This window comes from Megascapheus bottae, chromosome 8 (assembly GCF_031878675.1).
Source record: "Megascapheus bottae isolate mThoBot1 chromosome 8, mThoBot2.hap1, whole genome shotgun sequence".
Taxonomy (NCBI): domain Eukaryota; kingdom Metazoa; phylum Chordata; class Mammalia; order Rodentia; family Geomyidae; genus Megascapheus; species Megascapheus bottae.
Genome location: NC_143516.1, coordinates 6,735,035 through 6,757,982, shown reverse-complemented (window position 1 = coordinate 6,757,982; position 22,948 = coordinate 6,735,035).

Sequence of the window (22,948 nt, the reverse complement as noted above, 5' to 3'; positions counted from 1 at the left end):
CAGTGGGGAGCCATAGTTTGATTTTCCCAAATTACTTAGCGAATTAGTCTTCCTTTGAAGCAATTAACTCAAATGACCTTGAGGTGTGATGAACGACCTTCAGGTGTGTGTGCCGGGTTCCAGTGAACCCGCTGAGCCGAGCCCTCCGTCCGCACTGGCCAGAGAGACCCGGTTCTGCCTGCCTTCCACTAACTCCATCGGCGTTTCATCACAGTCCAGTCTTTCCCCTGTTTCCTCTGTATGCCTCAGAGTTATTCTGGATTTAGTTTATTCCACCATGTATAATGTTTATATTGTGCAATGTTAAGAAAAAAAAAAGACTATGTTCTATTGTATGTGGTGTACATAGTGAAAAGTGATTATTTCTATTTCAGGGCATATGATTATTCTCATATTTCTTCCTACCTGGTGCACAGCAGCTTTTTATATTTGTCACTTCTGGTTTAAACTCTTCTCTTTCTGGGTCATTGACTGTTAATGTAAAACAACTGATTGCTTTGAGACTTCCTCATAACAACCCTGTCTTACTTGGCACTACCTCTCTCCCCGCTTGTCCAGTCGCAGTTAGGCCCCAGCCGCAGACCCTCATCACACGCTGTGTAGTTTGCCCTTCTCACACTACAACCCTGGAGAGTTAGCCAGCTGTACACAGCCCTAGTCCACGACAGAGCCCATTCTCTGGAGTCAGTAGAAAGAGAACTTTTCTGCAAACATTCTGACCTGTCAGCTTCTGCATCCCACATAACAATGCAGCCAAATATATGTGGAATTAAAAACACATTTATAATCTAAATACATCTGCTTGCTAAGAACAGATTTTAATTTTCCAAGCTTTTAAAATATAGAGATTTGCAAGAGGGAATTCAATATTATTCTGATTTCTCTCTCACAGACTATGAATAAAAGGTGTATGTAAACTCAAGTTATCTAATATCCCAATTCTTTTGTCAGTTACAAGGGTAAAATCACTCTGAAACATGGTGATTGGCGCTTTGCGCTGTAGCTGGTCCCTCAGCACGGTCCGTGGGGCAGCTAGCTGTGTATCACGCGTGGGCCTTGGCTCCCCTGGGAGGGCAGCGTCCTTTCCCCACTCACCCCACAGCCCAGACACACCGGAGCCCACAAAGCACGTGGAGCCTGCTCCTGACATCTTGTCTATAAGCTGAGTTATTGCTTTGTCCTAAAAAAAAAATTACTTGTTTTTTTCCCCATGAGGCTTTTCAAAAATTTACAGGATGCCCATATTTTAAAATGTGTACCAAAAAAGAAAAAAGATAAAAATAAAGGTGCAAAGAAAGTTTAGTATTTTGGAATGGTGCTATAAAGTTGAATCTATTGGTATTTGAGTGCATTTTTTGAATGTCACATACGAGATACATTATTAGGTAGCATCTGCTCACAAAGCAGCTCACTCTTAGAGTGTTTTAAGAAAAGTGTGTCAGGTTCCAACAGTGACTTTAGAAAGGCCAGGGCATCTTACCCAATGTAAGCATTCCCTGCTCAGGAGTGACAGACACCCTGGCTGTGAAATCATCCAGTTCCAAACTGTCGGGGAATGTTTTATCTCCTACCGGCCCATGTGTACCAGCCCTCACCCGTGTGCTCGCATAAAGAGATTCCCATTAATGCCTGTGGTGAGGAAACCCAGCCTGGAGCCCCCAGATAGCCAGTAGAGGGATGGGGCTGAGACCATCTGGTACACACACTTGTGCTTTCCTGTACTGGCCATTTGCTGGAACTCAAAAGTGCTTCAGGTATCCAAGTGCCCCTTGGCAGGCAAAGCTTCTTCACCCCTATGTAAACTCACACTTCATGTTAAGCAAGCTTTTTGAAACTCTCAAATAGTCCCGGGAACTCTCTAATACATGATTTGTTCATCTGGCAGAGTGCATGGCCCACACCACGCTGTGTGGTCACAGGAGCCATCCGTGGACTGTGCTTCAGTTCCACTGTAGAAGCCAGCTAGTGTCAGCACAGCGTGTATGCACTGGAAAACATTCAGTGCCCTAAATGCTGGCTTTTGTTAATTAAGAAGGGATATGGAGGCTCCAGCTGTCTAACCCAGAACCTGGCCTAAGACTTACCCTAAGACAGCTCTGAGATGCTCCTGGAGCCTCTACCTCCTGCTCGAGCTCCGGTGACTTCTCAAGTAGAAGGAAATCCTCCCGTGCCCGATTCTCAGACCACATGACCAGCCCTGGAGCTGCAGGACAGACTGAAGCTGCACAAAGCCCATTCCTGGCCAGTGTGCTGGAGCTGGCAGTCAGTCATTCCCTGCCACCTCCTCCCTGCTCCCCGCCTCCCATCAGAGGTACCAGTCCAGTTCCATTTCACAATAGCCCAAGCCATGCAGTCCTCTGGCATCCAGAGTTCCAATGAACTCATCCTGGTTCTTAAAGTATGGACACTGAGGCAGTTAGTGGGTGAAATGACGTGTCAAAAGTATGGGACGGTCTCCCAGGATCTGATGGATGGGACTTAAAGGTTTCATCCCAAGTTTTCTCAAAATGCATTGTAAACAACGGATCACCCCACAAAAAAAAATCCTCCCACTCAGTCTGTGATCCGTGTTCTCATTACTAAAACCTGGAGGGTCCTGGTATCGCCTATTCATCTATGCGTTTCCTGACCAGCTCAGCCCAGATTTTCGTTCTTTTTCTTATCCTATAAGCAGGCTGTGTAGGTTTGAGAAGTGCCAGCAGGGTAAAGATCATGACAGATGTCTAAATGTCTGTGTTTCTTGGGGTTTTTCCCCCTTTAATGAGAGGTTCTTGCCATGTAAGCTCAGGCTGGCCTCAAACTCAAGGTTCTCCTGCTTCAGCCCCCTGAGTGTTGGGTCTACAGGTATACACCATTGTGTCCGGCTTGCATTTATTTCTTGAAGGTTAGAGGCAATTGAGATGGCTCACCCCTGTCTGTGAACTTGAATAAGGTACTTAAATTCTCTGTCACTGTTTCCCTAGCTGTAATATGGTTCATAACACCTTCCTGGAAAATACCTAAAGCAAAATAGGGCTGGGGCATGGCATAAGTGGTAGACTGCTGTCTAGAAAGCACAGGGCTACCAACTTAGAAAGCAAGGCGTAAGAGTATCTTGCAGCTTCCACAAGCTGCCCTGGATGGCTTGTTGTTTGTTTTCTGGTAGAAGCCTGTTGGGCTTGCTGTGTTTAGCACCAAGCGTTGTTCCTGACCATTTCTTGGTTCCATGTGATCCAGGGATGAGAGTTGATTGCCACCTTTGTGTACAGGTAGTCGAATCTATAGAATAGTTAGGTCATAACTGTTAACATAGTGACATTATGGGCCCTTAATGCCTTTCAGAATATGACAGTGTCCCAGGGACGAGGGTTACCCTTCCTGCACAACACAGAGCTGGCACCTAGCTTCCCTACCAGGGAATGTCAGCCCTTCTGCTTAAGCTTGGTCCATTGCTGCATAGTGTACAAACAAGGTTTTTCTGAAGAATCAAGAAGCCAGCACATAGATGCTGCTCCTTGAAGGGACCCTTCACTGGATGACGAATCCATCAGGCAAGGACCACCGTGCTTCTGGCATTGCTTGCTGGTAAGTGATGATGACTTAGAATATGCAGTCCATTCCATAGCTCTGAGTCCTCTGCTGAAGTTGTGGGTGTGGGGCCTTAACTCTGCACTCTCCAGAAAGAGACCACAAGTCAAGACATCAGGTGGCCTGTGAGCTCCCTGAAGCCATGTGTACAGTGGCCACAGGTGGGGGTCATTACTTCAGCAGACAGGTCTTTTCCTTATTTAGATGAGAACTCGGGGCCTCATACCTGCTAGACGGGAGCTACCCCTCAGCCCGTGGGCTCACTTTCTATGTGTACCTTGATGAAAATGACATTGACATTGAAAATCAGGAAAGTAAACCATGTTCTGCCTTCCCAGGGTATCTATTGCTGCTATCTCAGAGTTCCCAAGAGCCTGGTCTGTGAGTTTCATGTCCCTGCAGTGAGCAGCTGTGGCACAGGCTTCATCCCTGCCAGCCCCCACCTCACCCAGCTGGGAGCAGTTCTGGTCCTGCTGTCTACAGGATGGATGTCCACTGAATGCCAAGATTCCCCAGGCCAGTCAAACCTGTCGGCTCACCAGAGCTCTCATGGGCACAGTCTTTATTAGAATTTAAATTTCTTGTCCGGTACCTGTGGCTCACTCCTATAATCGCAGCTTCTCGAAAGACTAAGTTCTGAAGATCATAGTCTAAAGGCAGACAAACCAGCAAAACGCCTGATGTGAAGATGTGGCTCACGTAGTAGAGCGCCAGCCTTGAGCAAAAAAGCCAAGCAAGAGTGCAAGACCCTGAGTTCAAGCCCCAGTCTACACATGCACGCACGCACGCACGCACAGAATTTAAACTTCAAGTACTTTTGGCCATAACTTTGATACATTAGAATTCAGCGTGAAGCAACCCCTCACTGCCTTGCTATCCTGAAATCCATGGCCACTAGAGAGGGGGCCTGGGCTGAGGAGACGCCTGGCCTCAGCACTGAGTCAGTCAGGGTCTGTCTGGATCCTCCACTGATGAGACTGCTGCGTGTCTGCCTGGTAAATGACCACTGGCCTTCCTGCTGCACAGCGCGAGGCTCTAATGCAAGGAGCTTTTCCCTCTCATCTAGCTATGTCATCAAGTCTGTTGGGACCTGGCAGACGGGACAGGACGTTCCGGCTGTTGCTCGGGTTGGGCTCCGGGTGTGGTGGAAGAAGTTGTTTGCACCCATGATCGGCACGTGGTCTATTTTCTGCTTTGAAGATGAATATGCTTAGCAAGGTAAAATAAAGATTACCCGCAGGTACAGTGCTGTGTTGTTGGTTCCAGGGCTCTTCACCCCGGGGGTGGGACATATAGCCAGCGCTCCCCTTGGCTGCACCATCTGACGGAAGATGGAGGCTCATGGCAAAGTGCCATCAAGATTTATCGGCATGGGTTTCGTTCCAAGAGGAAGCTGGGAAAGGCTCAGCCAGCTCCAGCTGTGCCGGGCCTCACTCTGCTGTCACCTCCGATGGCTGCTCTAGTGGGCAGGGAGGTGGGACGGCAGGTGGAAGGAATCAGGTTGTGGTCCATAGTGGAAGTTTAGCTTTGGTAGGCCCTGCTTTCACCCACTTAAAGTTGACAGCATTTGGAGATTGAGTACTGAGCAATCAACTCTTCATATAAAGTATTTGCTCTCTCTCCCACTCACCCAGGGTCTGTCTTTGACGACCCTGGTGCATGGTAAGATCTATGAGTGCCACTTGCATGAGGCTGGGAAGCCGAACTTCCATCTGGGAGAACACTGGCCCCTTGCCCGGCTTCCTTACTGGAGCAAGAGGAGGCAAGCTTTGTCTTCTGCTTTCCCTAAGACGCATGTGAAGCCAAGTTTAGGGGGCGTTCCATGTGGGATGTCTCGGGGTTTGGGGGGAGTCTTGTGTGGGATTTCAGGGCTCCAGCTCTCCCACATCCACTCCCTGGGCCTTCTGGGCTCATTTAAATAGTCATGCAGCACCCGGCAGAGCTACAGGAAGCAGAGCCTGGCTGGGCCTTTAGGAGGGCAAGAGGTTGGTTTTATTTTGTTCCCCCCCCCCTCCCAACCCATTCAAGGGACCTCAGTTCTGAGATTCTCTGCTCCACACCTTTTTGCTTGGCCCATGGGTCTGGCTCAGTATCTCCACCACAAAGAACAATGCCACACGGCATGGCATGCATAGACCTAGGACTGCAATCCCGCTGAGAGCAAGGGTGTTTGAGGGCAAGGCCAGAGAGGAGGGAGCAGAGCGACCGGAAGAAGACACTGGGCAGCCTGAGGGAGCCCAGGACACGTCACCACTCCCAGGTGACTTGTGCCCCTCACCTATCAGCTAGGGCCCGTGTTGAAGTCTGTGCTGGTGGCCCGTCAGGGACTGTCCTTCACCGCCCGCTCTGTCACCTTCCCTTGACAGGGCATGAGGCCGGGCAGAGCTCACAGTGTACGCCCGCTGACCAGAAACCAGGCAGTTCTGCATGGCAGCAAGCTTGCCTCGTCTCATGCAAGACAAAATCAATCCTCGTTGTTCTTCAAGGTCCATCAAGATGACCTTCAGCCCTGCATGGTGTTTCCTCTCTTAGCCTGGTAAGTTGTTCTCTGGTGTCTGGAGGGTGCTGAGCCTTCAGCCACCGAAGTCCCCAAGCTGAGGCTCAGGCCTGCAGGAGCCCGCCAGGCCCTGGCCAGCACACGAGGTGCAGTTCATGCCAAGGCACCTATGCCCAGCGATAGAAGCAGACTTTGCTACCTTTGCCCTGACTAGGATAGACCTGGAAGTAGCTCTTCAGACCCCCAAGTACTGGAGAAATCCTCCATGGAAAGACGTGCCGCCAGCCCCCGATCACGTGAGGTCCTGACTGGATCTCACTGGAGCCCCAGGTGAGCCCACAGCAAGGTAACATTGTCTGTCCCTGGTGGTCCGGTGTCTACTACTGACCCTGAATTTCTCTACAAGTCTCTTCTCCACTCTACCAGGGACTCAAGACCAGCTTTTCTGAGCTTCCAAACTATTCCATGGTAAGCACTTAGGTACACGGCGCCCAGGCCCCATCGTTAGGACAGAAGGGAGGGGGAAATAGCCTGTAGGGAGCTCACGAACAGGCCAGGGCAAGGGGTTTTTTGGCCTGATGCCCCCTCGATGCTTGGCCCAGAGTGTTCGCCCTCCATCCAGGGAGAGCACCATGGCGTCACGCACCATGGGTCTGGGGCCTCCGTGCAATTGCAATCTAGAACCTTGGTGTCACCGAGCATCCCAGGAAAATGCACAAAACCAACCTGCATTTCCACGTCCACGTCCTATGCTGAACTATGGGAGTGTGTGCCGGTGAAATGCCACTCTGCTCCCAGCCCCGCTCACCCACCACTTCCTCTGCCATCCTCTTCCTCCACTCCAGGGAGCAGTACCCGGGCCACCGTGCTCCTGCCCACTGAGGCGGGAATGTCAGCGCTTGTTCCTTCCCCACACCCTCCAGTTGTTTCATTCTTCATTTTCCTCATCCCTCATTGGAATATTTCACTTCCTTTCGCTTTAATTTTATTCACATTCTCCATCGTCAACTGTTGTGTGTGTGATGAAGCTTCTTTCCCTCTGGACCAGGCATCACTGGGGAGTGGTTTTATCTCTTTCCCCCGTTCCTCCCTCTGGGCTTGGTTTTCAGTTGTACTGCATGGCTGACGTGGACCATGGCATATGTATATTGGATATTTTTCTTCTCTTCTTTCTTCCGTCATTACTTCTCCATTCCATTTCTTTTCTCTGAAACCCTACACCCCACATCCCCTGATCCTCTTTTTTTTATCTTCCTGGTAGTTTTAATCTTCTCATTTTTGTATGTTCTGTGACTGCTCAGAGAATTTCTTAAGTAACTACTTTAGCTTTCTGTAATATCCAAGGTGTTATTCACTGCTTCTGTGGAGCTTTAAAGCAATGAATAATTTGTATAGCTTCTAAAAATAATACCTTGAAAAGCTCCTCTTTCCATACAGGCAATTTTCTCCTGTTTCTTTGCAAATATAAAAGGATGGTTTTTGTTTGTTTCTTGATGAGAATTGATTTTATGGGAAAATACTTGCTGTAATTCCTCACCTAAGCCCTTACGTTTCCACATGGTTGTATATTCCACTAGCTCCCCCTTCATTGTTGGATTTTGCTGGAAACGGTGTCACACAAAGAAGGAAAGAGAAACTTCACATTCCCTGTATGTTAACTTTATTTTCCTGAGGTCCTAGGGGCCCTGGGGCAGTAGAGGGGGCAGGGATGGGGGAGGGGAACCAAACCCCTCTGCCATAGGACTGCAGGGCTGTTGGGGTAATACAAGTTAGGAGGTCTTTGGCCAATGACCAGGCCCTCTCTTGCTGATGGGGGTGCAGGGGCTCCCCCCTTCCTTCATAAGCACAAGAAGGCTTCACAGATGTGGCTACGCCACGCAGTGAGGGGGTGGCAGGGGAGGAGGAAGGGAGCTAGGGAGGGTGAGGTAAACACCGCCAGCCTGGCCTCTCCCAGCTGGTGCCATGCATAGAGCCAGCTTGTCTGCAGAGGGTGACCCCACCCAGGCTTCACCAAAACTCTCACCCACCTCCAGGCTTGGGGGGGGGCAGCCATGTGCCTCTGGGGATTCCCTGCCCCTTCAGAGTCCTGAGCCCCGCAGTGCACTGGGCCACTGTGCACATCTGGGCCACGAAGCATTGACACCAGAGCAAGGGCGAGCACGGCATGAAGCCACGTTGGTGACCTGAGGGAGGAGAGCTGGGCACTGTGGGGCAGTGCGGTATTTTTGACAAAATGAAAGAAGGGGTTCGGGCGCCATTAGAGAGCGAGGCCATGGGCTCGTGGCTTGTGCCGGCGACCACCTCTACTTCCCTGTGTGCCTCAGATTTACCCCTCCAGAGCTACCATGTCCCCCACTTTGCAGCCAGCAGAGCCCAGAGAGGAAATCAGACACCTCATCTCCACCTCCAAGAGAAGATTGATGCGAGTGATTAGAAGTTTCCAGAATTGCCTGGAGAAGAGGCCAACAGGGCGGAAGAGGAAGAAAGGAGGCTGTGTGTGCCTGGGAGCCAGGCCACGGCAGAGCGTGGCTCCCCTTGGTGAGGGGATAAGCATTGGGCCAGCAAGGTGGGTGCTAACTCAGCCTCCTTTGTCCCAGATAGAGAGGTGGCCTGTTGTTTGGGGTGTCCAGCTAGGGGACAGAGGCACTGCATGGGGACCCAGGGCTCTGTAGCCACAAATGGTCAAGCTGAGTGTCCTGTCCTGTGCCCTGCGGACTCCTGGGGCCTTAACTTCAGTGACCCTGTCTTGTGTCCCTGCCTCAGCCCACAGTGGCCCCCGTTTAAGGGTGAATGGCTGACTGCCAGCAGACCTACATGGTGCCACTCAACGGCCCAGACAGAGGACCTGACGGTGACCTAGAAGCACCGGATCTTGGGTGTATCTCCCCTTCAAAGAACCGAGGGTGAAGAACTCAATGTGTGAAACCAAATCCAGGCAGCGCCTGGAACGCTAGCAACATGCGGCACTTGCCAATCAAACATAGTGCAACCTCCACAAAGCCATTAGAAGAAAGCCCCGTGCCAGTGCCCTGGGCCCCACAGGCCCTGCAGACATGTTTTTCTGGGGCTAATTAGCCTTCCTGAGGGCAATCAAGGGTCCTCTGCGGGAACTTCCTTGGAGACAGAGCTGCTGGCTTTAAAGGGACACCACTAGAATATTTAAAAGCTGAGGACTAGACAGCACTCCCTGGACGGCCTCCGCCTGCCCAGCTCAGCCTTGACCTCCGGAGCGGCCTCCAGTCGCTCTCCACCACAGATCCAGCCTGGGTTGGCACCTCGTGGCTGCTGTTGACCTTGAATGCTCCTTGAGGACAAGGCTTGGTTGGACCTGCGTGGCTCTGTGGCTCTGCAGAGCATGAAGTGGGTCAGGCACGAGGCAGCAGGGGGGTTTGTTTCTGGCTCTCAGTTCTGGGGTTTCAGTGGTGGCTGGTTGGCCTGTGATGAGTGTGATGGGAGAGAGGGGTGGATGAAGATGCTCAGCTCAGGGCCAGTTTGACGGAGAATTGGGCAGGATCCCCACCCCCTCAGCAACCTCACCTCTGCCCACTAGGCCCCAGTCACAAAGACTCTACTACCTCTCATGCCACACTAGAAACCAAGCCCTCAGCACAGGGCTTTCACGGCTAAACCCTGGGCCTACGTGTCATCTGACTTTGGTGTCTGTGGGTCAGAGGCCTTGGATCCCTTCCTCCTTCCCTCCCTCTCTCTTTCAGCAATTTTGCAATTTGAACTCAGGTCCCTGCTCTTGCTAGGCAGGCATTCTATCACTTGAGCCATACCACAGCCCTTTTTGCTTCCGTTATTTTTTCATGTAAGGTCTGTGATTTATTCCCCCAGGAACAGCCTCCCACCTTGGTCCTCCCAAGTCCTGGAATTGCAGATACACACCACCGCACAGCTGAGTTGTTGAGATGGGTTCTCGCTAAGGTTTTGCTTAGGCTGGCCTCGAACCCCGATCCTCCTGGCCTTCTTCTCCCTAGTTGTTCAGATTACCAGGTGCCTGTCCCTTGCTGCAACCTCTCACATTCACGCCTTGACAGTGGCTTTGAATCAGACACTTTACTCTGGGCGCTTGCTCACACCTCAGCTGTCTTTGTCCCTATGTGGGGCAGGGGCAGGGAGGACAGGAAGGTTTCTTAACTTGCAGTACTTGGCTGAAAGCTGTTTAGAGCCACCAGGAAAGACAGCTTAGCCCTCAGGAATAGGAGACAGGAAGAAGGCATGATGTGGAAAGTAAAATTCCACAGTCCCTGAAACAAGGAAGTCCTGCCTATAATTCTGGTATCCAAGAAAATATCTGTGTTGATGAAGTATTCAGTTTTATATGCAAACTTTAAAATTGATTATAACATGAGCCTCTCTATGTCATGAATTTTTCTAAAATTTGAGCCTTAGTGGCTGTCTAGGGCTTCATTTATTTTACCAGCCCTTGACTATTGGACTTTTATATCTTTTTCACATTTTTTCCATCACACAAAAATGCCACAATGAACATTCTAGGAGATAAATCTTTGTGACTATCTGCAATTAATTCATTAAGATAAATTCCTAGCAGACACAATATATCAAATGGAATGAGTGCTTCTTAAACATATTTGGACACATGGCCAAGGAATACTCTTGGAATTCCATGTCATTGAAAAATCTCAGCTGAGCAGGGTGTGGTGGCATACCCTGTAATCCTAGAACTCACCAGTCTGGGCTACATAGCAAGACCTTGTCAAAAAAAAAAAGAGAGAGAGAAGAGAGAGAGAGAGAGAGAGAGAGAGAGAGAGAGAGAGAGAGAGAGAGAGAGAGAGAGAGAGAGAGAGAGAGAAAGGCCCCACCCATACCGACGTCTTCCCCAAATTAGAAAGAAATGTATTTTCATTTCTTTGTGAAGAAACAGAGGAGTTCAAATGAAGTTGAACTCTTTGGCAGGTACTTAACTCCTCTATATTTCCTCTTTTGGAAACTTTCTACTTGTGTCTTCTGTTGATTTTTCCCACCAGAACATAAATATTTTATTAAAATGAATCTTGTTTTCATTACATTCAATTTTTTTAAAAAGAAAAGGCCCTTGATCGTGTTTGCTTTTCTCTCTCTTTTCACTCCCAATTTTATGCTTTGCCCCCTAGTCTCTATCCGCAAAATGAGACCTTGAACCAAATGACCTCCTGACAACAAAGGTCATTTCAGACAGCTGACATCAACGGGTTCTGTTGCTGATCAACGTGGGGTGGGGGTTCCTGAGAAAGGGGCTATGTCCAATCCTGGATTGTGCAGAGTTCAACTGCATCCCATCTCTCCCTCCCCCCTCCTCCTTCATCTCTTCTGCCCCTCCCCTTCTCCTCCTCTCCCCCCACTTTCATACACACACATGCATGCACACACAGGGTGGAGCCGTAAGCAGATCTTTCCCCAGACTCATGCCCTCTATCCGGAATGTTGAACGGTTTTGATCTGGCTTTTCACTGGTACTTTCCTATGGCAAATGTGAACTGTGGTTGGACAGCTGGGGTTGGGGAGAGCTCTGTGTCCCCCCCCCCCGCTGCCTGTGCTAGAAGTCCTGGGGTGACCTTGTTTCACTCCACACGACCTACGCAGCCTGGAAAGCTGCACACAGAGGCTGGGGGCTGGGAGCAATGGGCTCCACAGAAGGAATTTTTCCTACTGGCCATCCGTGGGTTTTGGGAGGAGCCAGGAGGTGGCAGGCCTGTGTCTTTGCCAGCCCTCCTGCTCAGCAGTAGAAGCCAGTCCCCCATATTAGTCCTTTGCGGCTCCCCTGGGTGAGAGGACTCAGAACAAGGCACAACTCTGAAGCCAGTGAGACCTGGCCAGCTGGCACTGTCAGGGGCCTCACGGTTCCCCACCAGCCGGAACCACCTGGGCCTCTCTGGTCTCGATAGAGAAAGGAGTGCGTGCAGGATCACTCCAGGCGTCAGAAGATGTTGCCTCCCGAAAACCTGCAGAAGACTTACCTGGCATCTTCTGGAAGTTTCTGAATGCCTCCTACTCTTTGATCCCTGCTTCCCAGCCCCCATACATGTCTCTGTCCCTTTCTCAGCGTTTTCCACTCCGTGACCCACTGGCTGCCTGGCCCTTTGGTCTCCATGGCAACAGGCATCTCTAATGGATGTCCCTTCCTCTGAGGTCATGGCTGCTGCCTCTTTCCTGCCAAGCCCCGCCTGCCCCCCAGCCCCCTCTTCCCCAAATCACCAATAGACACTGAGGGTCTTTCAAGTCCTCCTAGACCGGCCTCCCCAACTCGCCTGCTTTCTGCTTGGCTTCAGGAATCTCAGAGATGGTTTGTCAGTCACGCCAACCTTCACTGACAGTGGTCTTTTCACAGTTGGGTGCTGAGATTCTGTTTCAGGAATGTGATGCGTCGTCACCTAGCCTGCAATGACCCAGCTTTGGGTGCCATCTGAGGGGGACAGGCTGTGGGGTCTGCTGGGCTTGCCCCTCACTGGCGCCCCTCAGTAATGACTGAGACCCCAGTGGGATTAGCCCTGGAGTCACAGCTGGTCCCCAGCATCTCCCCTGAGGAACCTTTGGGCTGGTGGCGTGTAATATGGCAGATGCAGTTTGATGTGAATCTCCCATCGACAACGAATTTCTGTGTGTGTGTATTCATGGTTTATGTGAGATTCAAACTTAACTGGCATCCTGTATTTTATTAACAGATCAAGGGACTTGCCTGTGTGAAATGATGACATAGCACAATGAGTAGACATTCAATATTATTGTTGATAATTGTTATTAACACACAGGCAGAATACTAATCCAAGGCATTAAGTGAATGGCTTTCTCTGTGCACTAAACTGTCACAATCTAACTCTCCAGATAGAATCCATTTTTGTGTACCAAATATGCAACCAAGCTGCATATTTTGCTTAGACATTTAAAAGTTCCCTTTAAACATTAAAATGTGGAATAATAGTATGCGCATGCTGTCATTTCCAACATGAGAATTAAAAATGGAGCAGCATGCTGATGGCTCATGCCTATAATCCTAGCTACTCAGGAGGCTGACATCTGAAGATCCTGGTTCACAGCCTGGCAGGGCAGGAAAGTCCATGAGATTCTTATCTCCAATTAACCACCAAAAGAGCCACCAGTGGCGCTGTGGCTCAAAGGGTAAAGCACCAACCTTGAGGAAAAAAGTTCAAACATGGTGCCTAGGCCCTAAGTTTAAGCCCCAGGATTGGCACAAAGAAAGAAAGAAAAGAAAAGAAAGAGAAACGGAAAGGAAAGGAAGGAAAAGAACACTTCAGCCCAGGCATGTCTGACCAGGCTTCCCTTTCAGAGGCTGCCACTGGGAGGCAGAGCTGAAAGGAGCTGGAGGTCAACTCCTGGTCACTTGCTTCCACTCCCTGTGAGATGGCTGCTGGCAGATCCCAGAGCCCCAAGTTACTGCAGCCCTGCTCAAGGCCACTGCCCCCAGCTTCCAGGGCCAGCTGCGGTCCCCACCTTGTCACGGGGGTCCCAGCAGCGCCCAGCCCACACCTGGGCAGCCACCGTCCAGGGAAGTTGGCTGAGACCTGTTTTAGTTTTTTTTTTTTTTCCCCCTCCATCTCAAAAGAAAACTTTCCATTTTAAATTAACAACGTGTCCACCACCAGTATTTGTGGTTACCACCTGCACCATAAATCTCGCTCAGAGACAGGCAAGAGCCGCATACAGAATGAAACATCCACATGCAACTTGATTTAAAGCGCCTTTTCATTAATATAACAAATGAAGTGTACCCAAATTTGAAAGTATATTCCTGTGGGCCTAATTAAAATACAGAACAAAATACATGTACATGTATATTTTAAATGAAGACATTCAGTAGCTAGAATTAGCTTCAGAAATTAATTCAAATCAAAAAGTACATTAGGAGTGCATTGTTATTATTAATACAGCCATTCACTTCCTCTGGGATCTCCCCCAATAGGTGCCCTTGATTTACATCCAGAATAGGCAGGCTTTGCGGTAGATATATTGCAAACCCGCGGTGGGCCTGAGGTGGGCCTGGGGGGCCTGGGTTGCCTCTGGGATGGATTCCCCAGGGCTGGGTAAAATCAGAGCTGAGGTGCTGTCTGTCCCCACTGACCGCAGGGAATCCTCAGGACCAAGCCTGGCTCGTGAGGAAGGGCACAGCCCTGGTGAAGTGGAGACAGGCTGACAGGTCAGGCCCGGAACAGCTGAGCGGCATCAGGAAGACCCTGTGTGTGGCTGAGGCCCCATGCTGAGGTAGCCAGCTGCGTAGCCAGCACAACCTTCCCACAGCACTGCAAGGCACTGCTGAGGGCTGTCAGGACCAGAGGCCCAGGGCCCTGGCCCAGGCAGGACTGCAGGAGCTCCGGTTCCAGAGGGGGCACACTGGGGATGGTTTTGACCAATGACAGAGGCCAAGACGCCGACAGAGAGACCCCTGCAGCCTCGGGGACTGAGCACTGAGCAGGATTCCTAGCATGATTCTTGGGATCGTAGGTCAGCTTCTGTGCTGGGCAGGAAGTGCTCAAGGACCAAAAGGCACCCTAGAGGCATAGAGAAGGCAGACAGCCTGCCCTGCGCTTTTGAGGAACTGTTTGAGGACATGGCTACAAGAGGTGGACTCTCCACGCCTTGGCAGATGGGGTGTGTGTGTGTGTGTGTGTGTGTGTGTGTGTGTGTGTGTGTGTGTGTACCATCAGCCCCCCTAAACTCTTCCCTGTCAACCCCCCAGCCCCTCTAGTCCTTCCATCCACATGGCACAGGTGGGGTCTGTGTACTATCGGTGGATGTGAGGACAAAATTAAATAATCTTACTCAAGAGTAAGTACCATGTAATTGTGGGTCATCCTCTGTCTGTGAGCTACGGGCTGTTTTTCTCACCCCTGGGGACTGGCGGTGTGTCAGAACAGTACTAGTTTCATAATTCACACATCTCTTTCTTGTGACCCATCTCCATTGCTACGGGGTTGGTTTTGTGGTGGTGGTTGTTGTTTCCAGTACTGGGATTTGAACTCCAGGCCTTGCACTTCCTATGCAGTTGCTCTACTACTTGAGCCATGCCTGCTCCAGCTGGACCCGCTGTCCTGGATACCCACCCTGGAAGGACCAGTTCCCACCACGGTCATCAGGCCTCCCACACCGAGGTCAGGACCCCAGGGCCTCTCTGCAGATGACCAAACATTCCTTTGTGTCCATCCACACCTCGCACGCCCTCCCAGCTGCCAGCCCTGTGGACATTCGAGCCAGACGCCACGCAGGTCCTGAGCCAGGTCAGGTGGAGCCAGGTCAGATGGAGCCAGGTCAGGCGGAGCCAGGTCAGGTGGAGTGCCTGGCACAGCCTGCATGCCTGGGTGTAGCCTGTGGCCCATGGCCCGTGTGGCTGTTTGTGATGTGTATGGTATGTGTGGAGTATGTGGCATGTGTGGTGTGTGGTATATGGTGTGTGTGATGTGTATGGTGTGTGTGTCTGTGTGTGTCTGTGTGTGCATGTGTGGCGTGTGCTAGGGAGGAAGGAGCCTCTCGGTCACATGAGGCTCAGCTCCCACACCTCCTGCTGGCCCAGGGTTCGTGCATCCGGATTGCAGACCAACTCCTGGCTTTGTAATTTGCCTGCATTTCTCTGCAGACTCGCACGCTCACCTGGGTGCCACTGTGCAGAATGAGAAGGGGCCCTGTGGCCAGCGTGGTCCGCCGGTGGCCATCCTTAATCAGGGGTGGCGTTCCCGCATCCTGTGAGGGCGGGGAGATGGGGGCCCAGACCACAGGCCAGGCACGGTTTCCCTGGATGGCTTCTGAGGGACACCCAAGGGACACACACACTGGCGTCTAATTGGAAGTGGGTGCTGAAGATGAGAAATGAATGAAATGTCAGGGATTTGAAGTCCTCTGGTATTTGACTATCTTTCTCCTTGGCAGTGTGTGATGCCCAGGTTTCAAAGAAAGAATTGTAAAGGTTCAAATAGCTCCAGCTATTTCAAGTAGCTCTTTGAAAAGCACTTGGATGGTTTAAATGCAGACACATGAATTACTCCTCTCTAAAATTACACAGGGTTTTAACTCTAAGGAAGAAATGTCTTCGGCAAAATGGATGGGGGGTTTGTCTTATGCAAGTGTTGTTTTATGAGCAGGTACTGAGTTCAGATGGAGCGGAGAAGAGGAGCAGGAGCAGCACTTCCGGACTCTAGGCCTGGTAGGTTCTCAGAGGCCTGAAGCCGTGCCTGGCTAGATCCTGCACGTCTTTTCCGTGGGGCTACCAGCAAGTACCTCCTGTCCCCACCCTGACCCGTGGTAAATGAGTAAGTGAATGCACAATGATACCCAAGTGAAACAGATGTAGCAATCACTTCTCTCTGCAGCTTGTGCAGGACCTAAAAGCATTGACCAAAAGATCAGTGTTCCTGGATGGAATCTTGAAGACACCAGCAGCAGAAAGTTTGACCTCAGAAGGAGGGTAAGTGCCCAGCTAGTAGGCCATGCTGCAGCGGGCCTGCCACCCACTGTGCAGATGGCATCTTTGATCCCTGGACTTTTTGTCTGTAAGATGAGATCATGGTGGTCGCACAGGTGTGGGGCTATCATGGGGGTCAATCTACATACATCTACTTAAAACTTTTTAGCACACCTTGCCGTTTATGTGCTGATGGTGCTGCAGGCAATGGGGAAGATGGTGGGGATGACAGTGGTGGTGACGGTGGTCATTCCACAAGCTCTTTTAGCACCTGGGTCCCAGCAGTATCACCTGACCTATAAGTGACCGCGCCTCCTGAACACATCGTGTTCTTTGATGGCTGCCTGACCTTCGTCCTCCTGCGGTCGGGTTTGGGAGGTGGACGCCAGCCCTTGCGTCCCTACGCTTTGATTGGCAGCAGGCAGTGGCTCGGGGTGATGCGATGGCACCAAGTCTAGGACAGCAGCCTCTTCCCAGCTGAGACTTCCCCCGAGGGGCTGATGTGCAGGGAGGCCTGATGGAGGGGCTTTTCCAGTCCCACTCAGGCACAGCGGAGGTCTCCAGGTCACTGCAGGAGCTGCCAGGGTGATGGCCTTGTGCGCATAAGAGAGATGGGGAAATAGAAAACTATCCACTTGGGAGTTGAACTTCCCAGGAAGAGAGAGGGTTCTAAGGAGACACGTGTGAAGGTAGGGTTGAAAATGGGAGCAAGCAAGTCGTGTGGATGAGCCATGCCCAGACTCCTGGCTCCTCCCTACACCCCGGTGCACAGAGAACAAAGACCTCTTGCTCATGCACCAGGCTGCCTCAGCCAGCTAGGTTCAGTCCAGACCCCACAGTGCTTCCCAACGGGAAGCACTCTCCTCCAGAAAAGTGCCAGCAAGGCTGGTGTAAAGTGCAAACACTTGCTATTCTTCCGTGATGCATTACAGGGCTGGGGGCTGCAGGGGGCTGGGGCAGGGGGAGGTGTGAGGAGACAGAGCCAGAAAAACCCAACAGGCGCCGCCATGATCCTAATCTCTCTCTATTACTACAATGGATGATGAGAGGGGGGTCCAGGCGGCTATAAATCAGCTGTGTTTTGGATATTCTAATACATTTTTCAAGTGTTGTTCTCCATGCTTGGCATGCACAGAACCGCTCAGTTGGCGCAAAGTTTGCAATCAATCTCTCCCATTCGCTCCACACCCAGTCCCGCCACCTCCTCCGAGCTCTCCTAATATTTTATACATAAACCAGTTTGGAGTCACAGGGCATTCTAGCTAGTAAATGCTCTCAAGATTCATCTTTATGGACTAGCAGCCTGGCCTGGTAGGCGTCCCAGCTTCTTGAGATGAAAAGGAATTTTTTTGGTGTGTTAGGGTGTGATGGGAGTCAGTGCTGGCTGCCTGCTAGGTCTCCTTGTTATTTTGTGAGCTCTTCTCCAGGGAGATGGGGAGGCAGGGATGCTAAAGAGGCCGCTCGAAGGTGGGACCTACCAGAAAAAAAAACTCCCTGTTTCCTTTCTTCTCTTAGGCCCTGCCACGGGGGCTCCTGGGCCATTTCTGGGGGTGCTAGGGAGTGTAGAGACAGTGCTCTGCCTGAGTTATGTTTAGCCCCCGGTGAGGATGGGGACAATTGATGAAGATGACAGTGGGGGGGAGGGGCCTGGCCTTGGCAAAGGAAATGAAAACAGTTGCCCGTTTCATTTGCTTTAAAGCAGACAGCCCTGGTAATAAATGTGAGCAGCAAATGTGCTGAGCAAACACCTCAGTGCTCATCAATATGCCGCTGCTTATTGCCTCATAGACTTGGAAGCAAGTGATATTGTCTCTTAAATCAATGGCTGCCGAGACCAGCACATCCAGGCTGCACCGTGCTGAGATGAATGGCCCAGGCTCTGCCTGCAAGGTGCTTAGTCACTGCCTGGGGAGGCCGGAGCACGGCAGAGAGGGGCAGCCCTGGGCACAGCTGGGCCAGGACGGTGGGCCTCTCTCGCGTGCCTACTCCAGACAGGACAGGCAGCAGCACAGCAGGGGTGAGGGGTTGTCTGAGGCCGGGCAGCTTGTCCCCCTCTGCAGCCTCAACTAGGCACCGGGTCTCCCATTGTGCAGGAAGTGTCGCCATCACTTCTGGGGAGCAAAACACACAGGACATCTCCTGCCGTGAGAAGGCTGCTGTGTTGGCCAGGGTCCAGCCCGTGAAAGCCAGGAGAGGCACTGCAGGATGAGCCAGGCCAGGGTCTCATTCCCTGTGCCCCGCCCCCCTAAGGCTGCATCCCATGCTCTCCTCCAGTCTGTGACGGGGACCTCACTGGGGGAAAGGATCTTTACAGACATCATTCAACGAAGGCCTTGACAGGAAGAATTTATCCCGGGTGCCCCGGGTGAGCCCTCATCTGCTGGCTCCTGTTTTAAAGGAGGCAGGGGAGAGCTCAGACAGGAGACTGGGGTGGGATGGACGGCGTGGGATGGGAGGAAGCAGCCCCAGGGAACTGAAAATGGGGTTGTATGAGAGGCCATGCAGGGGAACCGAGTCCTCCAGTCTTTGGCCTTCACACCCTGAGAGCACATATGCCTGCTATTTGTTGTCCCTGGGGTCATGGCGGCAGGGACGGAGGCTTGGATCTCCCAGCTGGCTGTCAGGAAATGTCAGGGCTCCAGGTAGAAGACACTGACCAACAGTGACAGGTGTTTGTGTGAGACTCAAGTGGCCAGTATGTGAAAGCTTTGCACCTAGAACTGCATTGCTCAGATGAGCAGAGCCACGTGGTCCCTCCAGAGCCTGGGTGGTATTACACAAGTTCCCTGCTTTACTGGGAGCTGGAGTAGGGGTTCTGGGGTGAGAGCAGCTGTCGCTGGAACAGGCCTGGCACACACAGTTTGGCCACGATACTAAACAAGTTTCCCTGGATACCAGCATTGAACAGGATCACTGTGTGACCAGGCTGGAAAGAGAAACAAGGCCTTCCTTGATCACACCTGAACACCAACAAGCACAAGCTTGCAGTTCAGTCAAGAAATGGCCACCTGCCTTTCCTCTCACCCAGTGTGCACAATGGACGTTTCCCCGCCATTTCTGCCACAGCCTTGTCCTTGGCTTCTTAGATGAAATTAAAGACACCATTGCTCCTCTTTTAACTCTGGGGGAAAGGTAATGGAATCTCCGTTTCCCAAGTATGGTTATTGTGGCTCATTAGAGTTTGTTGGGGACTGCACTTGTGTCCCCCACGAAGTCCTCACCTCCAGCCGCCACAGCCAGCCTTACCACCACCATTGCTACCACCCCCAGCCACCATCTCATACCCGTCACCACTGGGGCCACATCGCTAGCCCTGGCTGTGGCCGGAATCCGAAATTCCAGGCACCCACTTTGGGAAGTGATTGATCTGAGGGTTTTGATCTAATCACCAGTTAATGGAATGTTTTTTAAACTGCTTTGTCGTAAAGGTGCAGAGGGCTTACAGTTACGTGAGTCGGGTAATGAGTATATTTCTTTTTTTTATTAAAGAATGTATTAACATGGATTTTTACACCATATTTCAAATGACAAGTTTAACAAACAAGTGTTCAGGAAGGGAATCTCTAGTTACAATCACTGGGACTTAGTTTTTAGAACTTAATCCGAATTAGGCTAAGGGTTTGTGTCATAGAAACGTATTAATTTATGAGATAAAACATTATGCCTATGGAGTCATAGGTTTTTGTCAATATAGTTACGTTTATGTTTCCATTACCATGTAGAATATTTCTTTTTCTCCCAGATTTTTCCCTCTGGACCCCCTCCACCCCACAGAGCTGTGTGGTTTATGTCAACAGAGTGTCCAGTGGGCGTGATGGACTCGTGACTTGGTGGCATTGCTGGAAGGTGATGAAGACTTAGGAGGGGGACCTGGTTAGAAGAGGTGGGCCCTGGGCTGTGACTGGGGAGGGGAGACCTTGTCCCAGCTCCTCTCTGTCTGCCATGAGATAGCACTGCTCTACCACACGCCTGTCCCCAGTGTGCTGCTGCCTCATGACACGGTGGCCCAGAAAAAGCAGAGCCCAGGGGACATAGGATGAAACCCTTCCTCCCTCCACTGTTTCTCTATTCTGGCAGCATTCATGGTGGCATTCATGGTGGCATCCATGGCTGTATTCATGGCTGGCTGTATTCTGTCACAGCCGTGAAAACCTAACAGCCTCCATATCATCACCACACCAATTGCCACCTAGACTGTGAGAGGGATGGAGAGGGTGGCACTGATGGTGATTAGCCATCGGTGGTCAGTTGATTAGGAGGCAAGGCCTTCAAGAGTGGATCAGCGCCCCTGGCCGAGCTGCCAAGGCTCTCTCTTACACCAGAAGACACGCTCACAGCACAGCTGTGCGACCACACTGCTCTCAGCCTCCACAGTGCTGGAAATACGTTTCTGTGGTTTCTAAGTCCCCTGCTCAGTGGTACTGTTCACAGCAGCTTGAAGGGACTAAGACCAGGGATCAGAACCTGGATCCCCAGTGAGTAAGAGCATTCTACTGCTTCCCACCTGGCAGAGTGCCCAGGGCTTGGCCCCAAGGCACCCGCCCGCCCATTTCCCTGTCTCCAGCATCTTCCCCTAAGGAAGTACTCCTCTGTCTCTTCAGTCTAGCATTAACTGAACTGGTCTGACTAGTATGTGTGTGTGTGTGTGTGTGTGTGTGTGTGTGTGTGTGTGTGCACGTGCGCGCGCGTCTGTATATTGGGGCTTAAACTCGGCGCCTGTATGCTGTCCCTAAGCTTTTCTGCTCAAGGCTAGTGCTCTACCACTTGAGCCATGCCTCCACTCCTCAGACTTTCTTATCTAAGCTGCCTTTGAACTGTGATCCTCAGCTCTTAGCCTCCTGAGTGGCTGGGATTACAGGCTTGAGCTAGACTGTTGTTTCTTTAAGGAAAATGTCCGCATTTAGTGGAGGCTCTCCTATGAGGATTCCGTAAGTTCAGTTGCACAAGGTGGTCTTCTTTCCTTACTATTGAAGTATTTGAGTCTACCTCCCATGTCCCTGCCTGGGCCAAATGCAGTGAACACATAAATTCTTACTAGAGCCAAGAATAGAAACGAAGATTTATGAGTCTCCATCTATTACTGTAGCCTGGAGGGGCACTTACTCCTGTACCCTTTATTTCATGATCATATTTTTCTTCATAAATGGCACCTTTTTAAGGTACACATAAAAAGGCCCAATTCAAAGTTTTAAATTCAAATTATTTGGGCTATTTGAGGACATACTAAACACCTGAACTATAGCTGGAAAAACTCTTTTGATATGCTTGAGTAAGTCCAAAACAGCTTAAAGGATTTTCTTCAAGTTTTTTTTTTTTAAAGAAAATGTATTTCACTTCTGGGTTGAAGGAAAAATATGATAAATTTCTACACAAAAGCAAAGCCTTGAGAGAGAAATAGCTTATGTGAAAATCACAGGTTGTTAATGTCAATGTCAAGGTGGTCCCCAGGGAACCAGGCTCAGGTGGCTTGGGGGGGCCCGAATTCTGAAACGGCTGACAGAGAGACCAAGACAGAGACAGAGAAGCACCATCAAGGACAAGCTTAGAACGTGTAATCTGGCTTTCCATGGAACATTTGCAGTGTTTTTGATCTTACCGAATGTGAAAGGGGATTTCTTCAGTAAGCAGGGAGAGTGGCAGCTTGGCCCAGGACACAGGGTGGGCAGAGAAATTCTAGTGCTGCGAGGACTTCCTATTTCTTTCCTGCAAAAAGCAGCCTGCAGGGCTGGGAGTTTGGCCTAGTGGTTAAAGTGCTCGCCTAGCATGCACGAAGACCCGGGTTCAATTCCTCGGTACCACATATATAGAAAAAGCCGGAAGTGGTGCTGAGGCTCAAGGGGTAGAGCTCTAGCCTTGAGAAAGTCCAAGGACAGTGCTCAGGCTCTGAACTCAAGTCCAGGACTGGCAAAAAAAAAGCAGCCTGCAGTCTGGAAACAGCTTCCAATGCTCCCCGGAAGAGGCGGCGCCCGCTGCTGCTGGGTGTGCCGCAATACTTGCAAGTCTGGGCTGCCCAGGCCCACGGCGTCCACAGAGGCCCAGTGCCTGCTCTCCCAGCTCTGGGGATCTCCCAGAGAGAAACAGAAGCTGTGTTCCGGAGCTTGGACTCTGGCGCAATGGAAGGCCAGTTTTCTTTTTCCTTAATGTATTGTTCTTTTTTTGTAAAGTGCTCTCTAGAACACTTGTTTCATGTTTTGTTCACAGAATCCCCACTGCACACACACACACACACACACACACACACACACACACACACACACACACACACACACGCTCCCCAGGACCCTAGCAGCTGCTTGCAGGGGGAAAGAGAGCCTGAAGCTTCGTCACCCCCAGAGGCCAGCTCCTTGGTAATTCTGTCCAGTCCTGGCCTACGACAGGCTCCTTGTCTCCCAAGGCCTTACGTGGCCTTGCCCTGTCTGGGAACTTGATATGAGGGTGGGTCCTGTGCTTTCTGTGAGCTCCTGGACCCTCAG